This window comes from Carcharhinus amblyrhynchos, chromosome 29, assembly GCF_965287045.1.
Source record: "Carcharhinus amblyrhynchos chromosome 29, sCarAmb.v2.hapA, whole genome shotgun sequence".
NCBI lineage: Eukaryota > Metazoa > Chordata > Chondrichthyes > Carcharhiniformes > Carcharhinidae > Carcharhinus > Carcharhinus amblyrhynchos.
Genome location: NC_137352.1, coordinates 33540399 through 33563602, shown reverse-complemented (window position 1 = coordinate 33563602; position 23204 = coordinate 33540399). Strand labels below are relative to the sequence as shown.

The following is a 23204-nucleotide window of genomic DNA, read 5'->3' as shown; positions in this document are numbered from 1 at the left end:
TTGTGCCCTGAAACACTGCATTGATCAGGAGGGAACGAGATTAGGGCAGGAGATTTTATACTGATCACCTTGTTTGCTTGTCAGCACTATTGCTGAAGTTGTGCTATCAGTGTGAATATTGTAATGTAAATGTAGCATTGTGGTAAGACTACATTCTCTTGGAAGTCATTTATTTAGAGGGATAAGTCTGATCTTGAACCTTGTTTTGTGTTCTATTTTATCCTTATCTTTTTTCAGACTTGTGGCACCCTTAGTCGCCTCTCCATACTTGGGAAAGGGCCAAGCTTATTTGGGGGAACCAGGGGCGTACCGTGACAATTCAATTTTTTGAAAAAGTTAAAGAAGTCCAGTTTCTTATATAGCTGTGCTCTGACTGGGAAAGTTTATGTATACAGCAGTGGAGGTGTAGTGTTAATGTCCTGAGGCCAGTAATCCCAAGGTCCAGGTTCATCATCTAGGGATATAGGGTTCAAATCCCACCTTGGCAGCTGGTGGAATTTAAGTTTATTTGATAATTCTAGAATAAAACTAGCTACAAAAACTACAATGGATTCACTCATGCCCTTTAGAGGAGGAAATTGTCATTCTTACTTGGCTGACATGTGACTCCAGTCCGGAAGCAGAAGATTCTGAAATAGCCTAGTAAATCACGTAATTCAAGGGCAATTAGGGGTGGGAAATAAATGCTGAACTTGCCAGCAATACTCTCATCTCATGAAAGAATAAACAAAAATTCACTAATGTTTATAATGCTAGAATAAATGACACTTTTAAAGACTTTCTTTTAATCCTAGAATAGAATTCCTACAGTACAGAAGGTGGTTATTCAGTCCATCGAGCCTGCACTAACAACAATCCCACCCAGGCCCCATCCCTGCAACCCCACGTATTTACCCTTCTAGTCCTCCTTGACACTAGGAGCAATTTAGCATGGCCAATCAACCTAACTCGCACATCTTTGGAGTGTGGGAAGAAACTAGAGCACCTGGAGGAAACCCACGCGACACAGGAAGAAATGTGTAAACTCCCGAGGTTTACTAGGATGTTGCCTGGTATGGTGGGGAGGTCCTATGAGGAGAGACTGAGGGATCTAGGGTTGTTTTCGTTGGGAAGAAGGCGGCTAAGAGGGGATCTTATTGAAACATATAAGATGATTAGAGGTTTAGATAGGGTGGATAGTGATAGCCTTTTTCCTCGGATGGAGAAAGCTAGCACGAGGGGGCATGACTTTAAATTAAGGGGGGGTAGCTACAGGACGGATGTCAGGGGTAGGTTCTTTACCCAGCGGGTGGTGAGGGATTGGAATGCCCTGCCTGCTGCAGTTGTAGATGCGTCTAGTTTGGGGGCGAATAAGAGATCTCTGGATAGGTTTATGGACGAAAAGGGATTGGTATAGGCTAGTGGGTCATTGTTTTTGTAACTGGTCGGCGCAACATCGTGGGCCGAAGGGCCTGTTCTGCGCTGTAATGTTCTATGTTCTATGTTCTATGTTCCCCATTGATAGTAATCTGAGGCTGGATTTGAACCCGAGTCCTTGGTGCTATGACACAGCAGTGCTAACCACTGTCTCACAGTGCTGCCCATTTAGGGTCATCATCCTACTTGGAAACATCAATGTCTTTTTGAAGTTAACGGGAGAAAATATGAGTGTGGTGTGTGGGAGAAGCTCCATGATGAAAATTTGTGGAGAGAAGCTCTGTAATGTTTTAACTGAAGATGCTAGCTCAGATGCTACACTCCTTCAGAGCTACACTGAAGTGTCAGCCCATGTTATGTGTACAATTGTATAAGTGGAACTCATGATCTTTAGAATCAGAAGCTAGAGTCCTGCCATTGAACGAAAATTGATGAACTGGAGGAAGCTGTTTGTCTCTTCATGTACTAGCTGCTTGCTACAGCAATATAATAATCAACTTATAGTCAACTCTCTGTAGTCTTGTATCTTTCTCTTCAAATATTTTTCCTGTGTAGTACCTTGATCCCACCCTCAACCAAAACATTCCATGCTCCAACAGCCCATTCCATAAATTTCAGCGAATCAATCTCAATCAGAGATCCCTTCCTCTGCTTCAAAGTCTGACTTGAACTTTCCATGTCTCTAATTCTTTATTGTCTGTGGTGCTCAATGCTATACTCAGCTCATTTTTGGGGTAAGGTAGTATTATGCATGGCCATAGACGGGTAGCTAAGCCATATCTAAAGGCATTCCCTGAAGTGTAACATGCTGGGAGATCTTGTTTGGTTTCCCTGCATTTTGTGATTAATGCCTCTTCAGCTGTACTGGACAAACTGAATATTGCAGTTGATTGTGTTGGCCACGGATGCACTTGACGTATCCTTCAATTGTTTGATGAATGGAAACTTGGAAAAGTAATTGGTGATTAGAAGACAATTGTCAGAATGGATAATAAATTGTTGTGATTTTAGAACATAGTATGATGGAATCACATGAGGATGTAAATAGAATCATAGAATACCAACAGTACCAAAGGAGGCCATTTGGCTCATTGAGTCTGTACCAACTCTCTAACAGAGCATCCCACCAACAACCTATTCCTGGGCAATTCAATCCTTGCAGTGCAGGAGGCCATTTGGCTCATTGAGCTTGCACCAACAACAATCCCACTCAGGACCTACATATTTATGTAGGCGACACGGTAGCACAGTGGTTAGTATTGCTGCATCACAACTCCATGGACCCAGATTCGATTCCCGGCTTGGGTCGCTGTCTGTGTGGAGTTTGCACGTTCTCCCCATGTTTGTGTGGGTTTCCTCCAGATGCTTCGGTTTCCTCCCACATTCTGAAAGACATGCTGGTTAGGTGCATTGACCTGAACAGGTACCAGATTGTGGCAACTAGGAATTTCACAGTAACTTCACTGCAGTATCAATGTAAGCCTTACTAATAATAAATTTTAACTTTTAACCTTAAGTTTTACCCTGTTAGTCCCCTTGACACTAAGGGACAAATTAGCATAGCCAATCCACCTAACCTTCACATCTTTGGAGTGTGGGAGGAAACCCATGCAGACACAGGGAGAACGTGCAAACTCCACACAGATCAGTGTCCTGAGGCTGGAATTGAACCCGAATCCCTGGCGCTGTGAGACAGCAGTACTAACTACTGTGCTGCCCACTGTAACCTCACGTATTTTCCGTACTAATTCCCTAGCCTACACATCTTTGGACACTAAAGGACACTGTAGCACGGCCAATCCACCTAACCTGCACATTTTTTGGACTATGTATTGATGTGGTTGATGACTCTGGCATGTAATGCACGTTCTCATTTCCTTCAAAATATCACTGTTGATCCTGGCCAGTGCACAGTTCCCCTCGCCAGGTACCTTGTTTGCTCTATGCCCCTGGTTTAACAGTGGCAATATATCCTGGCAAAAAGCTTTAGGCGCAAGTACCTGTTTTCTTTTGAAATCTTGCCTGTAGAAATAACTAGATATAAAACCTTCAGAGGGTGTTTGGCCCTTTTTGTATCATATCAGACCAGCATTCTGCAATAAGCTCTCCATTATGCCTTCAGTCGTGGACCACTTGCTGTTTCCTGCTGATGTCAGTTGTGTTAGTACATATTCTACTTCAGTGTCTATGTTGTCCACTGTAAGTCTGTCAAAATATCTTTTTTCTACTCGTGAGTCTGAAATACTATTTTACTATCTGGCATGGAACAGACATTGAAATATCCCAGTTTTTTTAATCAGAAGTCATTCTAGTCTTGGTGTATTCATCAGATGCTTGAGCCAAATCATTTCCAATGTTTTATGGTCAGTTTTCAACGTGAGTCATTTAGTAAATAGACTTTTGTGACACAGAGCCAGTACTTCAAATACTGTGCTCAAATAATTGGATTCGGCTTGCAATGGATTTTTGGAACTAAATGCAATTTAGTTTACCATCTTTTGTAATACACGATTCCAATCTCTTTTGAGATTTGTTGACCCCTAAGACTTTCTTTTCTTGGTTCATTGCATTGTAGAATGCCTGCCTCCTCTGACAATGTAAGAAGTCTCATAACACTAGGTTAAAGTCCAACCTAGTGTTGTGAGACTTCCTACTGTGTTTACCCCAGTCCAATGCAGACATCTCCACATCATGACTACCATCTTCTGACAATGCCTGTTCAAGCAACTTAAACATGTGTTGATGTTCTTCCTGCTGTGCATAGGTACTGTCTTTCTCTAAGAACTGTCTTGGTGCTGATGCTTTATTTGCAAAGTTGGTTATGTATGGCATGAAGAAGTTGAAATTTCTTTGCTCAGAGGGTAGTAAGGGCGTGGAATGCCCTGCCTGCAGCAGTTGTGGACTCACCAACTTTAAGGGCGTTCAAATAGTCAGTGGATAGGCATATGGATAACATTGGAATAGTTTAGGTTAGAGGGTCGTTAGATTCGTTCCACTGGTCGGCACAACATCGAGGGCCGAAGGGCCTGTACTGCGCTGTAACGTTCTATGTTCTATTAATCAGGCCTGCAAGTCCTCTTGTCCTACATCTTTGAGTTTGCCTGGGTCAGGATGGATCCCAAAACTTAAGTAGATCGAAAAAATTAATTTGACTTGCATTCATTCATCTGGCACTTCTTACAGTTGAAGACAAGTTTTTTTAAACAATAGACTGTTGTCAAATGTATAGATTTCAGTCGTTATCATTTTTAGTTTTGCCCATTACCACGATATTATCAGCAATGCATACACATCCAAGAATATTTTCTATGATTCTGCTCATGTGATGTTGGAACGGACCCAGACTGATCAATGGACTGATGGGTATACTTTATAAGACCCTTTATAAGACCCTTTACAACTTTATAAGACCCTTGTCAGACCCCACTTGGAGTACTGTGCGCAGTTCTGGTCGCCTCACTATAGGAAGGACATAGAAGCTATTGAAAGGGTACAGAGGAGATTTACAAGGATGTTGCCTGGATTGGGAGGCATGCCTTATGAAGACAGGTTGAGGGAGCTGGGACTCTTCTCCCTGGAGAGACGAAGGTTGAGAGGTGACCTGATAGAGGTTTATAAAATGTTGAGAGGAATAGATAGGGTGGATTCTCAGAGGCTAATTCCCCGGGTTGAAATGGTCGCTACGAGAGGACACAGATTTAAGGTGCGGGGAGGCAAGTACAGAGGTGATGTTAGGGGTAAGTTTTTCACTCAGAGGGTGGTGAGTGAATGGAATCGGCTGCCATCAGTAATGGTGGAGGCGACCTTGCTGGGGTCTTTTAAAAGAGTTCTGGATGAGTATATCGGATTGGGGGTTATAGATAGGTCTATGGATTGGTAGGTATTGATGTGATCGGCGCAACTTGTGGGCCGAAGGGCCTGTTTGTGCTGTAGTGTTCTATGTATCTTTGGAAGCAAATCTTCTAAATTATGCCCTGAATGTAGTGATTTCTTGAGATCCTCTGCCAGATGAACAAACTAATGTCCGTGTTTGGCACCTGACTTGGCGATACCCTGCAGAAAGGCAGAAAGGCAACGTTTGGTGTGGTGATGCACGCAATAGATACTGCCATTATGCTCTGTGATGTCCAACTCATTCTTAAGCTGTATGTGCACACTGCACTTTCTGGAGGGCTAATCAATGGAGTTGCATTTTTTCTTTGGTGTAGTACAGCATCACTTCTGAAGTTTCCTCTGGTGTTGAATCTGTCTGGGTATATCTGCTATGGGTCATGGACTGACTCAATGCGATCATTCTTGGCCTTTTCTGCCACACTTGGTACGTTGGTGGCCTTGTCACGGTGTTGAGTTCTGTACATGCTCGTAACCTTGCCATTGCTAATCCACTTGTGTCCACAATATTTGTAGTTTGTATGAAGACTTGCTGTAAGAAGCACTTCAATGCCAATATATCGATACAATGAATGGGTGACTCATATGCAGTTAATTTATCTATCGTAGATTGTATGCTTGACTTCCAGCGATCTAGATGCCAGCTGGTAAGATGTTTGCGCTCATTCCTGTGCTGACTTTGGCTGTGTGTGTATGTTTGCCACTGTTCTTTGGCCATGTGATGCTGATAGTAGCAAAAGCCTCTAACTGCGCTGTAACATTCTATGTTCTATTAATCATGCCTGCAAGTCCTCTTGTCCTACATCTTTGAGTTTGCCTGGGTCAGGATGGATCCCAAAACTTAAGTTTTATACATGGTGTCACATTCACAGTATGGAACACTTGTTTACTTCTCAGTTGAAAATTTTTCTACTCTCAATCTTCACCCTGATCTCCCTGTTGTTGCAGCTAATGTGCTATACATACTTTTTGTTTGGTTGTATCTTATAACTGCTGGTCACACCTCCAGATCCAAGTTACGTACATGGGGGAGCCCAAAGTCCTTTTACCACACACACGTTGCAAATATCTTGCAACGCAGGGCACTTCTGTGATTGGTGCAGTAGACTGAACTTTTCACGTGGTTTTTTGGTTTCTGGGTATCAGGATAATATTGATAGTGACACCTAATGCTTCAAAATGTTGTCCAGTGCAGATAGCTTTGTATTTTCTGCCATCTGTTAGCACTGTTAATATTGTGACCTCTTTCTCTAAAACATCTGTTTTTGTAGACATTGATTGGTGATGAAGCTCTCACCAGATTCATGATCTGTTGAGATGGCTCAGTTGCTTAAAAATCGCAGCCCTTCCTCCTGGAACTTGTTGATGAACTGATCAATTAATTCTTGTGGCTGCTGTCTGTAAGCCATCCGTTTCTGAATATTCTGAAGTTCACCTCTACATAAAACCTATCTTCCAGCATGTTTTGCAGCTGAAAAGGGTCCATCTGATCTTCCTGAGACAGGCCCAAAGTCTATGCAATTCCTTGTTTATTTTTACCACTTGTTTACCATGTTCTGGATAAATCTAAAATGCATAGCTCTATCCTTTATTTGAAAAGCCTAAATTTGCATAGGACATTCAATTCATGCTGGAAATCTGGTGTGATCTTCCTGAGATAAAGGTGATTTGTAACCCCTGTATTCTGTGAAGAGATTCACGAGTATAGATGCAATGTTTTTTTTGTTCTGTGGCAGCAGTTTTGTTTTTTTCTGTTTTGCATGCTTTTGACGTGCGCAGTAGTAGCAGTAGAGGACATCTTGATGACCATGCAGCCTGTCCCACCTAATTAAAAATTGTCCCCAGAGAACAATTCTGAATTAACTTGCTGCTCCTATTAATTGCCAATTCAACTAATCCATGAATTAGTTACTCTTTTGCAAAGCACCATTTGTAGAGGGAATCAGACTCGTTCCCATGTTCATATACAGTTTTTAGCTGGTCTATGACTTGTCCAATGGTCTTCAGAATCCAACCGCTGTTATCACGTTGCGTTTCCATGTTTGCTTCAGGCAAATTGCCAATCTCGTGCATGGACCGATAAACAAGACAGAAGTTGTGTTTATCTGAAGATGATACAGAATGGCTTAGCAGACAGATCTACTTTATAGATTAAGCAACTATTTATCATGAGGACAGTGCAACTGCAATTTCTCCAACACACACTATGTTATTCTACATCTTGGCTAGAATCATAGAACCCCACAGTGCAGAAAGAGGTCCTTTGGCCCATTGAGTTTGCACCGAACACAACCCCATCCAGGCCCTACCCCCATATCACTACATATTATACCCCCTAATCCCTCTAACCTATGCATCCCTGGACACTAAGGGGCAATTTCTTAGCATGGCCAATCAACCTAACCTGCACATCTTTGGACTGTGGGAGGAAACCGGAGTACTTGGAGGAAACCCACGCAGACACGAGGAGAATGTGCAAACTCCACAGAGACAGTGACCTGAGCCGGGAATCGAACCCAGGATCCTGGAGCTGTGAAGCAGCAGTGCTAACCACTGTGCTACTGTGCTGCCCACTACCTGTTCCTTTGCATATTTCCTTAGTGTTATGACAATATTAGTCACAGGTGGTTAAGTTGATATTGTACACAGCCACAGGTGGGATAGGTGGATGTTGCATATGGTTACAGATTGGGTTATGTGGATGCTATATATAGAGGTTGAGCAGGTGGATGTTACACACTGTTACAGATTGGGTAGATGGGTGTTAGACTTAGCCACAGGTTGGGGTGGTGGATGCCACACATGCTTACAGATTTGGGTCGGTGGCTGCCATATACGGTTACAGGTTGGGTTGGGTTGTGGATGCCATACATGGTTACAGGTTGAGTTGGTGGATGCTATGCATGGTTACAGGTTGGGTTGGTGGATGCTGTGCATGGTTACAGGTTGGGTTGGTGGACGCTATGCATGGTTACAGGTTGGGTTGGTGGACGCTATGCATGGATACAGGTTGGGTTGGTGGACGCTATGCATGGTTACAGGTTGGATTGGTGGACGCTATGCATGGATACAGGTTGGGTTGGTGGACGCTATGCATGGATACAGGTTGGGTTGGTGGACGCTGTGCATGGTTACGGGTTGGGTTGGTGGACGCTATGCATGGTTACAGGTTGGATTGGTGGACGCTATGCATGGTTACAGGTTGAATAGGTAGATAGAACAAAGAAAAGCACAGCACAGGAACAGGCCCTTCGGCCCTCCAAGCCCTTGCCGATCATGATGCCCTAATTAAACTTAAAAAAAACCTATCAGCTCTTACAAGGGTCGTGGGTGGAGAGGGGGACTGGTGGTGTTGAGATGGCGGTGCGGGCTCGTTGGGCCGAAGGGCCTGTTTCCCGGGCTGTTTTTGTTCTTTGTTCTTTGTACTCGGACCGTACCCCTCTCTTCCCTTTCTATTCGTGTACTCATCCAGATGCCTCTTAAATGTTGCTAATGTGGTGCCTGCTTCCATCATCACCTCTGGTAGTGTGTGAAAAGCTTCTCCCGCACATCTCCTTAAACTTTCCCCTCTCATCTTGAACCTGTGCCCTCTAATAATTGACACTTCCACCCTAGGAAAAAAAATTCTGATGCCCCTCATTATTTTGAAGGCATTTATCAGGTCCTGTCAGGTTCACTGGAAAGCCTCTGTCTTTCCAGAGAACACAGTCCTAGGCTCCTCGTAGCCAGTGAACACAGTCCTAGTCTCCTCGTAGCCAGTGAACACAGTGCTAGTCTCCTCGTAGCCAGTGAACCTGCTTTGCACTCTCCAAAGCTTCCCATGTCCATCTGATGGTGTGATGACCAGAACTGCACACAGTAATCCAAATGTGGTCTACCCAAGGTTTTATATGGCTGCAACATGATTTCCCACTCTTGCACTCAGTCCTCCGGCTAATAAAGGCAAGCGTGTTATGTACCTCCTTAATCATCTTGGCCATCTGCTTTGCCACTTTGAGGGAACTTTGGACTAGCACACCTACATTCCTCTGTATATTAATGTTCCTAAGAGGCCTGCCATTTACAGAATAATTCATATCTAAATTTGATCCTTCAAAATGCATCACCTCACCTTTATAGGAATTGGCTAGGAATGTTCAATGAGTAATTTACCTCCTGACTTTCCAGAGGCTGTCTGCCATCTGCAAGGCACAAGTCAGGAGTGTGATGGAGTACTCCTCACTTGCCTGGATGGGTGCAGCTCCAACAACACTCAAGAAGCTTGATGCCATCCAGAACAAAGTAGCCCACTTGATTGGCACCATATCCACAAACACTCACTCCCTTTACAACTGACAATCAGTTGTGACAGTGTGTACTATCTACAGGCTGCACTGCAGCAATTCACTAACGATTCTTAAACAGCATCTTTTAAACCTATGACCACTTCCATTTAGAAGGACAAGGACAGCAGGTACATGGGAACACGGCCACCTGCAAGTGCCCCTCCAGGGGAAATATATCGCCATCCCTTCGCAGTCGCTGGGTCAAAATCCTGGAATTCCCCTCTAACAGTGTTGTGGATCAACCCATTAGCACATAGACAACAGCGATTCAAGAAGGCAGCTCACCATCACCTTCTCAAGGGTAATTAAGGATGGGCAATAAATGCTGACCAGCCAGTGACGCATATGTTCCACGAATGAATAAAACATTTGTCCAGATTAAAGTCCATCTGCCATTTCTGTGCAATCCATCATATCCTGTTGTATTCTGTGATAATCCCCATCAATCTTTGTGTCATCCGCAGACTTATTAATCAGATCACTCACATTTTCCTCCAGATCATTTATATATACTACAGACAACAGAGGTCCCAGCACTGATCCTTGTGGAAGACCACTAGCTACAGATCTCCATTCTGAGAAACACCCTTTCCCACAACTCTCCATCTTCCATGACCAAGCCAGTTCAGTATCCACCTAGCCAGCCCACCTAGAATCCCACATGATTTTAGTTTTTGTACCAGTCTGCCACATGGTACTTTGTCAAACACCTTATTAAAGTCCAAATAAACTACATCCATAGCCCTTCCCTGATCAATCATCTTTGTCAGCTATTCAAAAAAAAAACTCAATCAAATTGGTGAGACATGATCTTCCCTGTACAAAATCGTGCTGCTTGTCACTAACTAGTCTATTTTCTTCCATGTAGTCTGTCCCTCAGTATCTTCTCCAAAAGCTTCTGTACCACTGACTTCAGGCTCACCGGTCTATAATTTCCTGGATTATCCCTGGTTCCTTTCTTGAACAAGGGAACAACATTAGCTTTTCTCCAGTCCTCTGGAACCTCACCTGTGATCAAAGAGGACATAAAGATATCTGTTAAGGGCCCAGCTATTTCTTTCCTTGCCTCCCGCAGTAACCTGGATAGATCCCATCTGGACCCAGGAACATGTCTACCTTAATGCAATTTAGGATCCTCAACACTTCCTCCTTTGATATATTGACATTCTCTTTGATATATTGACATTCATCTTTGACACTATCCTTTGATATATTGACATGGGTGAATATTCACACACCCATCCCTGACCTCAACATCCATTGTGCCCTCCTTTATGAATACTGTTGCAAAGTCCTTATTAAGGATCTCGCCTACTTCCTGTGGCTCCACGCTTAACTTCCCTCCATTATCCTTAAGTGGGCCTATTCTTTCTCTTGCTACCCTCTTGCTTCTAATATATGGATTAAAAATCCTTGAGATTCTTCTTCACTCTGTTTACTAAAGGTGTTTTATGATGCCATTTAGCCCCCCTATTTCCTTAAGTTCCTTCCTACTTTCTCTATACTCCTCAAGGGCTCTGTCAGTTTTCCATGGCATAGACTAGGAACTGGCAGATAATGTCAAAACTGTAAGATGTGGTCTGGATGTGAGTGTTACCATTTCACAATTCATGCCCATACTTGCTGAAACCACCCTGTACTAAAATCATAACAAATTCAGCTGTGTTCTGTTATGGAGCTGCTTCTATTGTAATATAAATAGGCCATTAGAGACCAACACTGCTGAGTGATGCCAAGATGACTGCAAGATTTGTCCGTCTGGCATCCCTGTCGTTTGCTAATGAATGACTGAGTTGGAGTTGGTCACCCAGCTCAGTGCCAATGCTGCAGTTATCCACTTGCCTTATCTAATTGGACAAAGTTGTCTGGTATTTAGATCCAGAAAATACTTTCCTTTGGCAGGAAAACTTAAAAACTGTTCAACCGCCAGCTCCTGGTATCAAACTGATTAAAACGATAGTGAATTGTAACCATAGTATTCTTACCCATAAATATAGTGCCCAGCAGTTTAACTATGGTGTTTTTCGCAATAGTTGAATGGGGATTTTCCCCTTCACAGCCCTGAATCTTGGCCCTCTTGTGTAGCTGCCTTGGCTTTTATGGAAGTATTTTGCATTGTGTTTATATTGCATGTCGTGTTAAGTATTGCAAGGAACCAAAGCTTGTCATTCTCCAAGCTCTTTCCTCTAACAATGGCAGCTTTTTGCCTGTACTGCACTGATTTTAGGGCCTAAATGTCCCCTTTATGTTGTGCTGCCAAATAGCACAACTTAGAGGGGATATTCAGGCCCTAAAATTAGCACTCTGCACGCAACATAACTGATGCATTATAGAGCTTGAGGAAAAGGAGAAATCTTCTTTTCTGTCACATGGGTGCTGCTGTTTGACAGGGATGCCAGACGGACAAATCTTGCAGTCATCTTGGCATCACGTCTTTGCACTCAGCAGTGTTGGTCTCTAATGGCCTATTTATGTTACAATAGAAGCAGCTCCATAACAGAACCAGCTTCAGCTTGAATGCCCATGCCATCCAACTCTAATTCTCTACCTCCTCTAACTTTCCATTGCCTTTCTGCAAAACTGATGCTTGATTTATATAGATCAGGGGCTCCAAAACTGATGCCAGACACACTGCCCTGAGTACATCTCTCCAGCTCAGCCAGCTTCACCCCAAATTCACACCAGCTGCTGCTTAAAAAAACAATATATCACGAGCTTTGTGGCATTCACTTGGGATGTTACTGTCTCCAAAGAAAGTCAGGTTCATTTTATAGTGTTGGCTGTCATTAGTTTCTTTGTATTTATAAGTTGATAATCCTGCGACATTGATTCTAATTGATTCCATTTTGCCAGTTCCTGATGCAAGATAAGTACGTCTGCACTGAGTATCATTGGTTATGCCCTTATTCTGTATGCTCAGTAGAATACCCCTAAAGGTCGTCCATCTGCTCTGAGCTACAGTTTTCTTGATTTTATCTGTTTAATTGCTTTTCTTATTGCTTTGAAGTTAGTGCTTTTAAATTGTGTTTCTGTTGACTTATTCCAGTTTTTACTGCATTTAATTATGCTCTGGTCACTTGTCATTATCAAACATACGTAATGCTCCAAAGAGAAAGCAGTCATTACATTCATTAGTTCAGATCCTACTTGGGCAGTCCCAGTTAATATGAGTTGGCAATTGTCCCATATTATTTTGATCTTTCTGCTTTTACTTTTCTTTCATAAAGAGCACACTGGCCCCCTTTTATTTGTAGCAGAATCACAGAATTGTTAAAGTGCAGAAGGAGGCAGTTCGGCCCATTGTGGCTCCACTGGCTCTCCAAATTCCCCCTACAATCCTGCACAATCTTCCTTTCCGGATAATAATTCCCTTTTGAATGGCTTAATTGAACCTGCCTGCACCACAGTACCAGGATCGGGTGCACCCCACTTAGTACCTTCTTGTTTTCTGCTTTTCATCCTCCGTTGTAATCTTGTTTCACTTTATTCTTCTTAGCCAAATACATATCCATTTCTGTTGACTGATGACTTTTCCCACTCAGAGTCATAGAGGTTTACTTCCTAAATCCATGTACATCATTTGACTCCTTTTGTCCCTAAGCTCTGAGTAGTTTGGGATGTTGAATATCCTCAAAACAATTGTGAGATTGGGCAGTTAAAATCTACCATTCTGAGCTCAAGCTGGCTAGCATTTAATAGATTTCTTTAAGGGTTCTGTTCCATTTATGCATACTGAGGTTGCCTTTTCCATTCTGTGGCTCTGGTAAGGAGCAGTTTAAGCTAGGTCAGCCAATCCATCATAGAACGTAGAATAGTACAGCAGAGTACAGGCCCTTCGGCCCTCGATGTTGTGCCGAGCTATGTTCGAACCCAAGATCAAGCTATCCCATTCCCTATCATTCTGGTGTGCTCCATGTGCCTATCCAACAATCCTCCTCTTCCTGAGTGCAACTGCAATGTGCCACATGTGATACATCTATTCAGAGAAGTGGTTATTCTTCAAGTACAAACCTGCATAGTGAATGTTGGTGGCATCACAGTCAAGTGTTAACTTGGCCCCGCCCAATATCACATTTGCTTGTTTCCAAGCAGAGTTGGTTTGTTAATATCAGGAATGAGAACCCTCTTTGATTTTTCTCTTCTCAACCTGGTGACATTAAGATCAATTGTACCCCTGCCCCCTGCACTGCTGATGTGGAGATATTGGCGGTGGACTGGGGTAAACACAGTAAGAAGTCTCTCAGCACCAGGTTAAAGTCCAATAGGTTTATTTGATAGTAATCGCCACAAGCTTTCGGAACATGCTGTTCCTTCGTCAATCAATGAACGAACAGCACGTTTTGAATGAGCTTAGCTACAGGCTGTATAATTCAGGTATGTTTACACTATCAAAAGCAGCTCACCACCATGTTCTGAAGGGCAACTAGGGATTGCCTAACCAGCGACTCCCACTTCCTGTCAATTAATAAAAAAAATTTCTCCATTTTGGACATCTTTGACAGTTTAGTGTCCGGGATGAATTGATTGACAGGAACACTGCTGGGGACAGGACACCTAATCAGATGGAATTGTTAGAATTAATGTTGCCATCTAGTTTCTCTGCTGCTTATGATTCTTTAGTTGAAAACTGATTTGATGAACACTTTACAACAGCAGAGCTTGTAAAAAGATGGATCTCATTCAAAGTGCAATTGGACGGCAGTGTTTGATGGTCTTGCCCTCTATTTTAAGTAATGATGTCATGTGAAGCAACACCTTTAGGGTATACGGGGTTGTTTTTGCCTCATGCCAAAGTTATTTATAAGTTGCTTAAGAGCAGGCCAGCCCTTTAAAAATGATGACAAGGAAATTTTAAAGATGCGACTATATGAATGGTTGATTCAAATTTCTGAACGACTGTCAGATTGAAATACATTTCAGCCATTTTGAAATAATTTCTAAAATTAAAGCAAAAACTTTGTATGCTGGAAACTAAAAATAAAAATGAAATACTGGGGGAAGAAAAACTCAGCATATCTGGTAGCACCTGCAGAAAGAGAAACAGAGTGACATTTTAAATCCAGTATGATTCTTCAAAACTGAGGAGAGGTAGGGGGAGAGGTACTCTCTTCAGATCTGAAGAATCACATGGATTCGAAACATTACCTCTGTTTCTCTCTCTACAGACCCTGCTGGACATGCTGAGTTTTTGCAACAATTTTTATCTCTAAACAATTTCTCCTTGATATTTAAATATCAACAATTCTTCGTTGATATATTTAATTACAATTTTTAGGTCCCTGTCTGATTTCTGCTGGCACTTAAACCTGATTATTTTCCCTATTATCTATTAATTACAGCAACATTTGTTTAATGAGATTGGATTGGTTTACATCATTGACAACAGTTCAGTACTTTGATCTCACGCTATAAATGGGCATTGACGACACCTTGGATAATTGCCAAATTAACTCAGTCTGGCAGAGAATGTGCCACTGGGATTTACATTCACAGCAAATTAAAACTGAAAATTAAATTAAGATTTAAAAACACATTCTTTCTCATTAAGTCAAATTCCAAAGAAGGTTAGGATTGATCACAATTGAGAAACACTGCTCCTTTAAGTCATGTCCCCTGGCACTTTGATCTCTATATTCTGTTATATTGCAGAAGTCATCATAAATTAAATCTTTAATCAGTTAATCCATCATAAAATAAATTTCAGCATGAGAAGTTAGTGATTTCCTGTGCTATGAACAGTAAAGGAACAGTTTTTATCACAAACCTGTAAATATCCTTTGGAAATTGATCGTGAGATGGATGCGGCAAGCATGTGTAGGATTTAAGGCACTACATGCTAGTGCCTATTGTGCTTCTGAAGTACAATCTGATGCTATAGAAAGGTTTTGTTTGTACTGCAGGATGGAGTGTTAGCATATGTTGGCTGGGAAATAGGAGACAGAGGGTAGTTGTGGAGGGGACCTTGTCGGGCTGGAGGCCAGTGACCAGTGGTGTGCCGCAGGGCTCAGTACTGGGACCTCTCCTCTTTGTAGTCTACATAAATGACTTGGAAGAGGGCGTAGGTGGTGTGATCAGCAAGTTTGCTGATGACACCAAGATGGCAGGGTTGGCGGGTACGGAACTGGATTGTCAGGTGATACAACAGGATATAGATAGGTTGGTGCAGTGGGCAGATAGGTGGCAGATGGCATTTAATCCTGACAAATGCGAGGTGATGCATTTTGGACGGAATAATGCAGAGAGGAGCTATGTGATAAAAGGTAGGCCGATTAGGAGTATAGACATACCGAGGGACCTGGGAGTGCAGGTTCACAAATCCATGAAGGTTGCGTCACAAGTGGAGAAGGTTGTTAGGAAGGCTTATGGGATTGTTAGCCTTTATAGGAAGGGGCATAGAGTATAAAAGCTGCCGTCTAATGCTTCAGTTGTACAGAACGTTGGTTAGACCGCATTTGGAGTACTGCGTCCAGTTCTGGTCACCTTACTACCGGAAGGACGTGGAGTCTCTGGAAAGGGTGCAAAGGAGGTTTACCAGGATGTTGCCTGGTATGGGGGGACTGGGTTACGAGGAGAGGTTGAAGAAACTGGGACTATTCTCCTTGGAAAGACGGAGATTGAGAGGGGACATGATAGAAGTATATAAGATACTGAAGGGAATAGATAGAGTTAATAGTGAGAGACTGCTCCCTAGACTGGGTACGAACACGAGAGGTCATCATTTAAGGGTGAGGGGGGAGAGGTATAATTTGGAGGTGAGAAGAAGGTTCTTTACGCAGAGAGTTGTGGGGGTCTGGAACACGCTACCGAGTAGGGTGGTGGAGGCAGGAACGTTGGACTCGTTTAAGATGCAGTTAGATAGGCACATGAATGAAACGAGAATGGAGGGGTATGGTAGGGGCTATTAAATAGGGTTAAACCTCGGGAGACACCGGAAAGGCAGGCTGTAAGATTAATATTTTTGTCTTTATTCCACAGGTGGAGGTCCACCTCGTGTCAAACGAGGGGCATGCACACGGCGGGTCGTGCGTGGGCTGCTCTTGGAAGTTCCAGGAGTGGCCTAGTACTTCATGTTGGTGTGTGTGCTTGATCCTGGACCGATAGACGGGCGCCGCAACAGCTCAGTGACTAGCACTGCTAGCTGTGCAGACACATGGATTTGGGCCGGTGTCTGTGGGAGTTTACGCATTCTCCCTGTGGTTGCGTGGGTTTCCTCCGGGCACTCCGGTTTCCTCCCACACCCCAAAGATGTGCTCTTAGGCTAATCGGTTTTTACCAAATTGACACTATTTCTTCCCTGAATCTGACTGAGTAGGGTTCCATTCGTAGACATGCAGGGTAGAATAGGTGTAGGGTGATGCGGCGGCGCGGGCTCGTTGGGCTGAAGGGCCTGTTTCCCGTGCTGGGTTGTTCTTTGTTCTTTGTTCATATACACATACAGCATATTATTTTGAAGTCACCCACGGTACATAAGAACATAAGAAATAGGAGCAGGAGTAGGCCATCTAGCCCTTCGAGCCTGCCCTGCTATTCAATAAGGTCATGGCTGATCTGAAGTGGATCAGTTCCATTTTCCCACTTTCTCCCCATAACCCTTAATTCCCTTGTCTATCAGAAATCTATGTACCCATAACTTAAGTACATTCAACGAGGTAGCATCCACCACTTCAATGGGCAGAGAATTCCAGAGATTCACCACCCTTTGAGTGAAGAAGTTTCTCCTCGATTCCGTTCTAAAGTCGTTCCCCGCCCCCGCCCTTATTTTGAGGCTATGCCAGTAACTGTTTGAGGCTGTCACAGTAACTATTTGTCAATGTCTAGGGAAAATTTCTACAGGAAAATGGGAATAGATTGCATTGATGATTTACATTGGGTGACTGAGAAACTCAGCTTGCTAACTCATTGATGGCTAAAATGTGATGTTTTTAACTAGTGGAGACAAGGAACCTCCTGTTGGTGCCTGCTGCGTTTGTGGCAAAATGGTGTTCCATTTGTATTCCTTATTTTGTGATGATTTGGGAGCTGCAAACCAATGATATTTAGGTGTGACATGTACATTTTTAATCTTTGTCAGGGCTGATTTAAAGCCACATTCCAGAATATCCCGCCAACTGTGTGCTGAGGCGCTCAGACCAATTCTGTCTACTGGATGTTGACAAAGTCCAAAAACTAAAACTGGATGGATCACCTGGTGTCAGCTTTGGCATCGGACACAACAAAGGTACATCTAGTTCAGTCAATCCAGAAAAGCCCTCCTCGCTAACATCTAGAGACTTGTACTTAATATCTATCATCGGGAAAATGTTAGAAGCCATGATTAAATATGTTATAGCAGGGCACTTGGGAAAAATTCAGAGCAATCAGACAGAGTCAACATGGTTTAATGAAAGAGAAGTCACATTTAGCCAATTTATTGGAGTTTTTTTAAAGGAGTTATGTGCTGTGAATAAAAGGATGATAAGGCGCCACATCAAAGGTTATTGCAAAAAATAAAAGCTCATGGTATAGTGGGTAAAATTGGTGGAGACTGATGACTGTTGGCTAGCTAACAGGAAACCAAGAATAGGTATCAATGGCTGTTTTTATGGCTAGCAATACGTAATGAGTGGTGTGCCACTGGGACCAATTATAAATGACTTGGAAAAAGATGGTTGCTAAATTTGCTGACGACTCAAGGGGAAAGTAAAGTGAAGATGAGTAAAAAAGCTACAAACGGCTATGGGTTCAGTGAGTGGGCAAAGTTCTGGCAAATCTAGTACAATGCGGGCAAATGTGAAATTGTCCACTTTGACAGGGAGAATTGAAAAAAGCTTATTATCCACATGATGAGAGGATGCAGAGGGATTTGGGTTAGCTATGAGGAAATCTTACTTTTTCTCTCATGACAATATAGAGTGAGATCTTAGTCCCTTGACACCTTTATTCCTTGAAAATGTCTACCTTCATCTCTCACTGAACTCTGCCTGATGAAGGAGCTGAAAGTGATTGTTCATGATTCCTCTTATAATGACTTTTATTTTTGTTTCTGAACTTGCTTGATCTTTACCTTTGGAATTTTAATCACGTTTTGTTTTTTAAACTAATTTTGTCCATTGCTAAATTGGACTTAATCATAGAATCCCTACATTGCGGAAGGAGGCCATTCAGCCCATTAAGTTTGCACTGACAACAATTCCATCCAGACCCTATCCCCATTAACCCCATGTATTTGCCTTGCGAATCCCCCTGACACTAAGGGGCAATTTAGCATGGCCAATCAACCTAACCCGCACATCTTTGGTATGTGGGAGGAAACGGAGCATCTGGAGGAAACACGGGTAGACACTGAGAGCGTGCGTAAACTTCACACAGTCATCCGAGGCTGGAATTGAACCTGAGTCCCTGGCGCTGAGAGGCAGCAGTGCTAACCACTGTGCTGCCCTTGAAGACAATATTATTGTAGTTGCTGTTTCATTACATTAGCCCTAAAGTAAAGTTATTCTTTCCAGATCAATGTAGGTTGAGCATTTTAAAATCAGTCCCAAAGGATTATCAGCTCTTGCAGTGAGCACTGATGTTCTGGCATTGTGATTTAGATGGCAGGGAAATCGTACTGGAGGGAATTGCTGCATTTGCAACAAGGTTATAGAATCATAGAGGTAACAGCGTGGAAAAAGGCCCTTCGGCCCAACGTGTCCATGCCGCTCTTTTTAAACCCCTAAGCTAATAAAACATCAGTATGAAGTGGATTATCACTGTTGACTGTTAATATTAGTTGCTGTCAGGCAGGACATGAGTTCATGACGTTACAGAGCAAAGTTGTGGAGACTATTGCATTGGGCATGCTTATAGGCAAGCCAGTCCCAGAACTTGGGAATATTTGGAACCAGCTAAATTTCACTAGGAAGACCAGGCATTTTTGGGAGCATGTTTGGCTTGCTTCTCAACATTGCTGTTCTTGGATGTTAGGAAGGATGGCCACTAGGAAACTGAGATGTATGCTCAAGTGTATATCATCCTGGCTTTTCAGAGCTCATCAGTGATGCTTATGCTGTTGGTCTTTGGGAAAATACCTTTCTGTGTTACAGTACAAATGTGGGTAGGTCTAACTACAGTTCATGGAGGCAGAAAACAAAACCAAGTTATGGAGGTTCTAAACCTTTTAAATGTTGTGCTGAATCTCTAACTTGAGGCTGTGCTGCTTCACTATCAATAAAGATAGCTGTTTCCTCACATCTAGTTGTCTTAACCTGACTTCGAGGTGAGACATTTAGATCTTCAGTGGCAATGAGCTGCTTTTGAGCATTATCGTAAGTGACATTATTGTACTTTGAAATAGGAAATGGTATTGTTGATGCTGTATTTATGAGACTCTGGGTGTAAGTTGAAAACTTTAAATATTTAGAACGGAGAGGCTCAGCAAAGCATTAGTCTTCAGTTCCAAAAGTATTGGATTAAGAGGCTGAGATCAGTGAGGTTATGTAATTGATTTGCATTTCACATCTTTGAGCATCAGCTATTAAACTGTAGTCTGGGTTGCTGAGATTCCACCTCATTCAAAGGTTCTTTTGGCTGGCCCAATGGTAGTCGGTTACGGTTGATAATTGCTTACAAAGGTTCTTTTGCATTCTAGGATAGTATGCGTTAAAGGAGATAATTATCTGTTTGAGATTTCCTAAGTTCATTGAACCACCTTTTATTTGAAGTATCTTATAAATAGATGCACAGTTGTGATTTGAAATAGAAAATTATAATACTGATGTTGCATTCATCAAAATACATAATGCCTCCATGAACCATAGTTAGGCCTACCCACATTTGTACAGTAACACCAACAGATATTTTCCCAAAGACCAACAGCATAAGCATCACTGATGAGCTCTGAAAAGCCAGGATGATATATACTTGAGCATATTGAGTTTCCTGGTGGTCATCCTTCCTAACAACCCGAGAACACCAATGTTGAGAAGCAAGCCAAACATGCTCCCAAAAATGCCTGATCTTCCCCGTGAAATTTAGCTGGTTCCAAATATTCCTGAGTTCTGGGACTGGCTTGCCTATACACATGCCCAATGCAATAGTCTCCTTAACCTTGCTCTGCAACGTCATGAACTCATGTCCTGCCTGACAGCAACAGCCAACAGTGATAATCCATTGACTGCTTCATAATGATGTTTTAGCCTTGTTGCAAATGTGGCAATTCCCTCCAGTACGATTTCCTTGCCATCTAAATCGAGATGCTGGAACATCAGTGCTCACTGCAAGAGCTGATAATCCTTTGGGACTGATTTTAAAATGCTCAACCTACATTGATCTGGGAAGGATAACTTTAGGGCTAATGTAATGAAACAGCAACTACAATAATATTGTCTTCAAGGCAGTACAGTGGTTAGCACTGCTGCCTGTTTTCATGCTGTAAACCTTTATGACTCTATAAAGCAGCTAGATAGTTAAATAGGTACGATGGGTATAGAGGGTATGGGCCAAATGCAGGCAATTGGGATTAGCTTAGGGGTTTAAACAAAAATGGGCGGCATGGACAAGTTGGGCTGAAGGGCCTGTTTCCATGCTGTAAACCTTTAATTCTATAATCTGTAATGCAAATTGTATTGGTACACTGGGTAGTGGTACAAAGAAATTAGTTCCATTACAGTTACCAAGGGTAAACAAGGGAAGTATTAGCAGAGATTAAATATAGCCCTGTAGCCAGAATGGTTGGACTTTAGTAAAAGTAAAATACTACAGAATGTTGGGAACTCTGAAATGAAAACAGAAGATGCAGGAAAAACTCAGCAGATCTGGTAACATCTGTAAAGAGAGAAACGAGGTAATGTTTTGAGTCCAGTAAGACTCCTCTTTGGAGCTGCAGAGGCAGCATGGTGGAACTTACGGCTGTAATAGGGATAGCCAACTGACAGGAACCCACATGTAGATGTGTGTGTGCAACACTCACATGTGTATGCAATGGTGTTTATCTTCTTAACAGTCAACAGCTTAGACTTCTGTAGATTATTATCCAGCACTCGAAATTCCAGTTAGTCTATTACATAGAATACATACAATCCTCCAGTGCAGAAGGAATCAATTCAGCCTATCAAGTCTGCACCAGCGCTCTAACAGTGGGTCCCCGGTGCCACAAAGCAGCAGTGCTAACCAATGTGCCACCAAGCATCCTCTTATACAGAATCCCTACAGTGCAGAAGGAGGCCATTTGGCCCATTGATTCTGCACCAAAAACACTCCCACCCAGGTCCTATCACTATAACCCCATGTATTTACCCTGCTAATCCCCCTGGCACTAAGGGTTAATTTATCATGACTAATTATGGTGACTAATGGAGTGCCCCAGGGGTCGGTGCTGGGGCCTCAGCTTTTTACCATTTATATAGATGATCTGGAGGAGGGAACCGAGTGTAGGGTGTCGAAATTTGCTGATGACACCAAGATTGGGGGAACGGCAAATTGTGCGGAGGGTGTGGAGAGTCTGCAGAAGGATCTAGATAGGCTGGGCGAATGGGCCAGGAAATGGCAAATGGAATTTAATGTTGGCAAGTGCAAGGTGGTCCACTTTGGTAGGAAGAATGGTAGGAAGGACTATTACTTACGTGGCGAAAAACTGCAGCAGGCGACGGTGCAGAGGGACCTCGGGGTCCTTGTGCATGAGTCGCAAAAACCCAGCCTGCAGGTGCAGCAGGTGGTCAGGAAGGCGATTGGGATGCTGGCCTTCATAGCGAGGGGGATTGAATATAAAAGTAGGGAGGTCTTGCTGCAGCTGTATAGGGCATTGGTGAGGCCGCAGCTGGAGTACTGTGTGCAGTTTTGGGCGCCGCACCTGCGCAAAGATATTTTGGCCTTGGAGGGAGTGCAGAGGAGGTTTACTAGGCTGATACCGGAGTTGAGGGGGTTGAGCTATGAGGAGAGGCTGAATAAACTAGGCTTGTACTCGTTAGAGTTTAGAAGAATGAGGGGAGATCTCATTGAGACGTATAAGATGATGAATGGGATGGATAGGATAGAGGTGGAGAGACTCTTCCCGCTCAGAAAGGACAGTAGGACTAGGGGGCACAGCCTCAAGATAAAGGGGGGGCGGTTTAGAACGGAGTTGAGGAGGAACTTCTTCACTCAAAGGGTGGTGAATCTCTGGAATTCTCTGCGCGTTGAAGTGGTGGAGGCTGCCTCGCTAAATATTTTTAAGACGCGGGTTGATGGGTTTTTGATAAGCGAGGGGATTAAGGATTATGGGGAGAGGGCGGGAAAGTGGAACTGAGCCACGACAGATCAGCCATGATCTTATTGAATGGCGGGGCAGGCTCGAGGGGCTAGATGGCCTACTCCTGCTCCTATTTCTTATGTTCTTATGTTCTTATATCAACATTTGGTGAATGGCATCAGTGTTTTGTCACCTGTAACACATGAGTTTTCCTTCACATGTAGACAAGCAATCCAACACTAGTTGTTTATGTGGGGTGGGGTCATTCCAGCGGGCTTCCATTTAACCCGCTGTAATGCTATCAGGGATTTTACAAAAGTAGAAGCCATTTGGTCCATTGAGCCTGCTCTACCATTCAGTAAGAATGATATGATTGGGGCCTTAAC

At 43.0% G+C, this 23204-nt stretch overlaps 1 protein-coding gene across 5 annotated transcripts in view; it reads left to right on the top strand.

Moving 5' to 3' along the window:
• Window positions 1–23204, top strand: part of arhgap32b (Rho GTPase activating protein 32b) — a 529550-nt gene that overhangs the window by 166765 nt on the left and 339581 nt on the right. The window contains exon 2 of one of the 5 annotated variants that reach the window (XM_080214857.1): window positions 17704–17850. The exons of the other annotated variants lie outside the window; for them this stretch is intronic. The gene's annotated coding sequence lies outside the window, so the exon portion shown is untranslated. The remainder of the gene's footprint in view (window positions 1–17703; window positions 17851–23204) is intronic. 5 annotated transcript variants of the gene reach the window in all.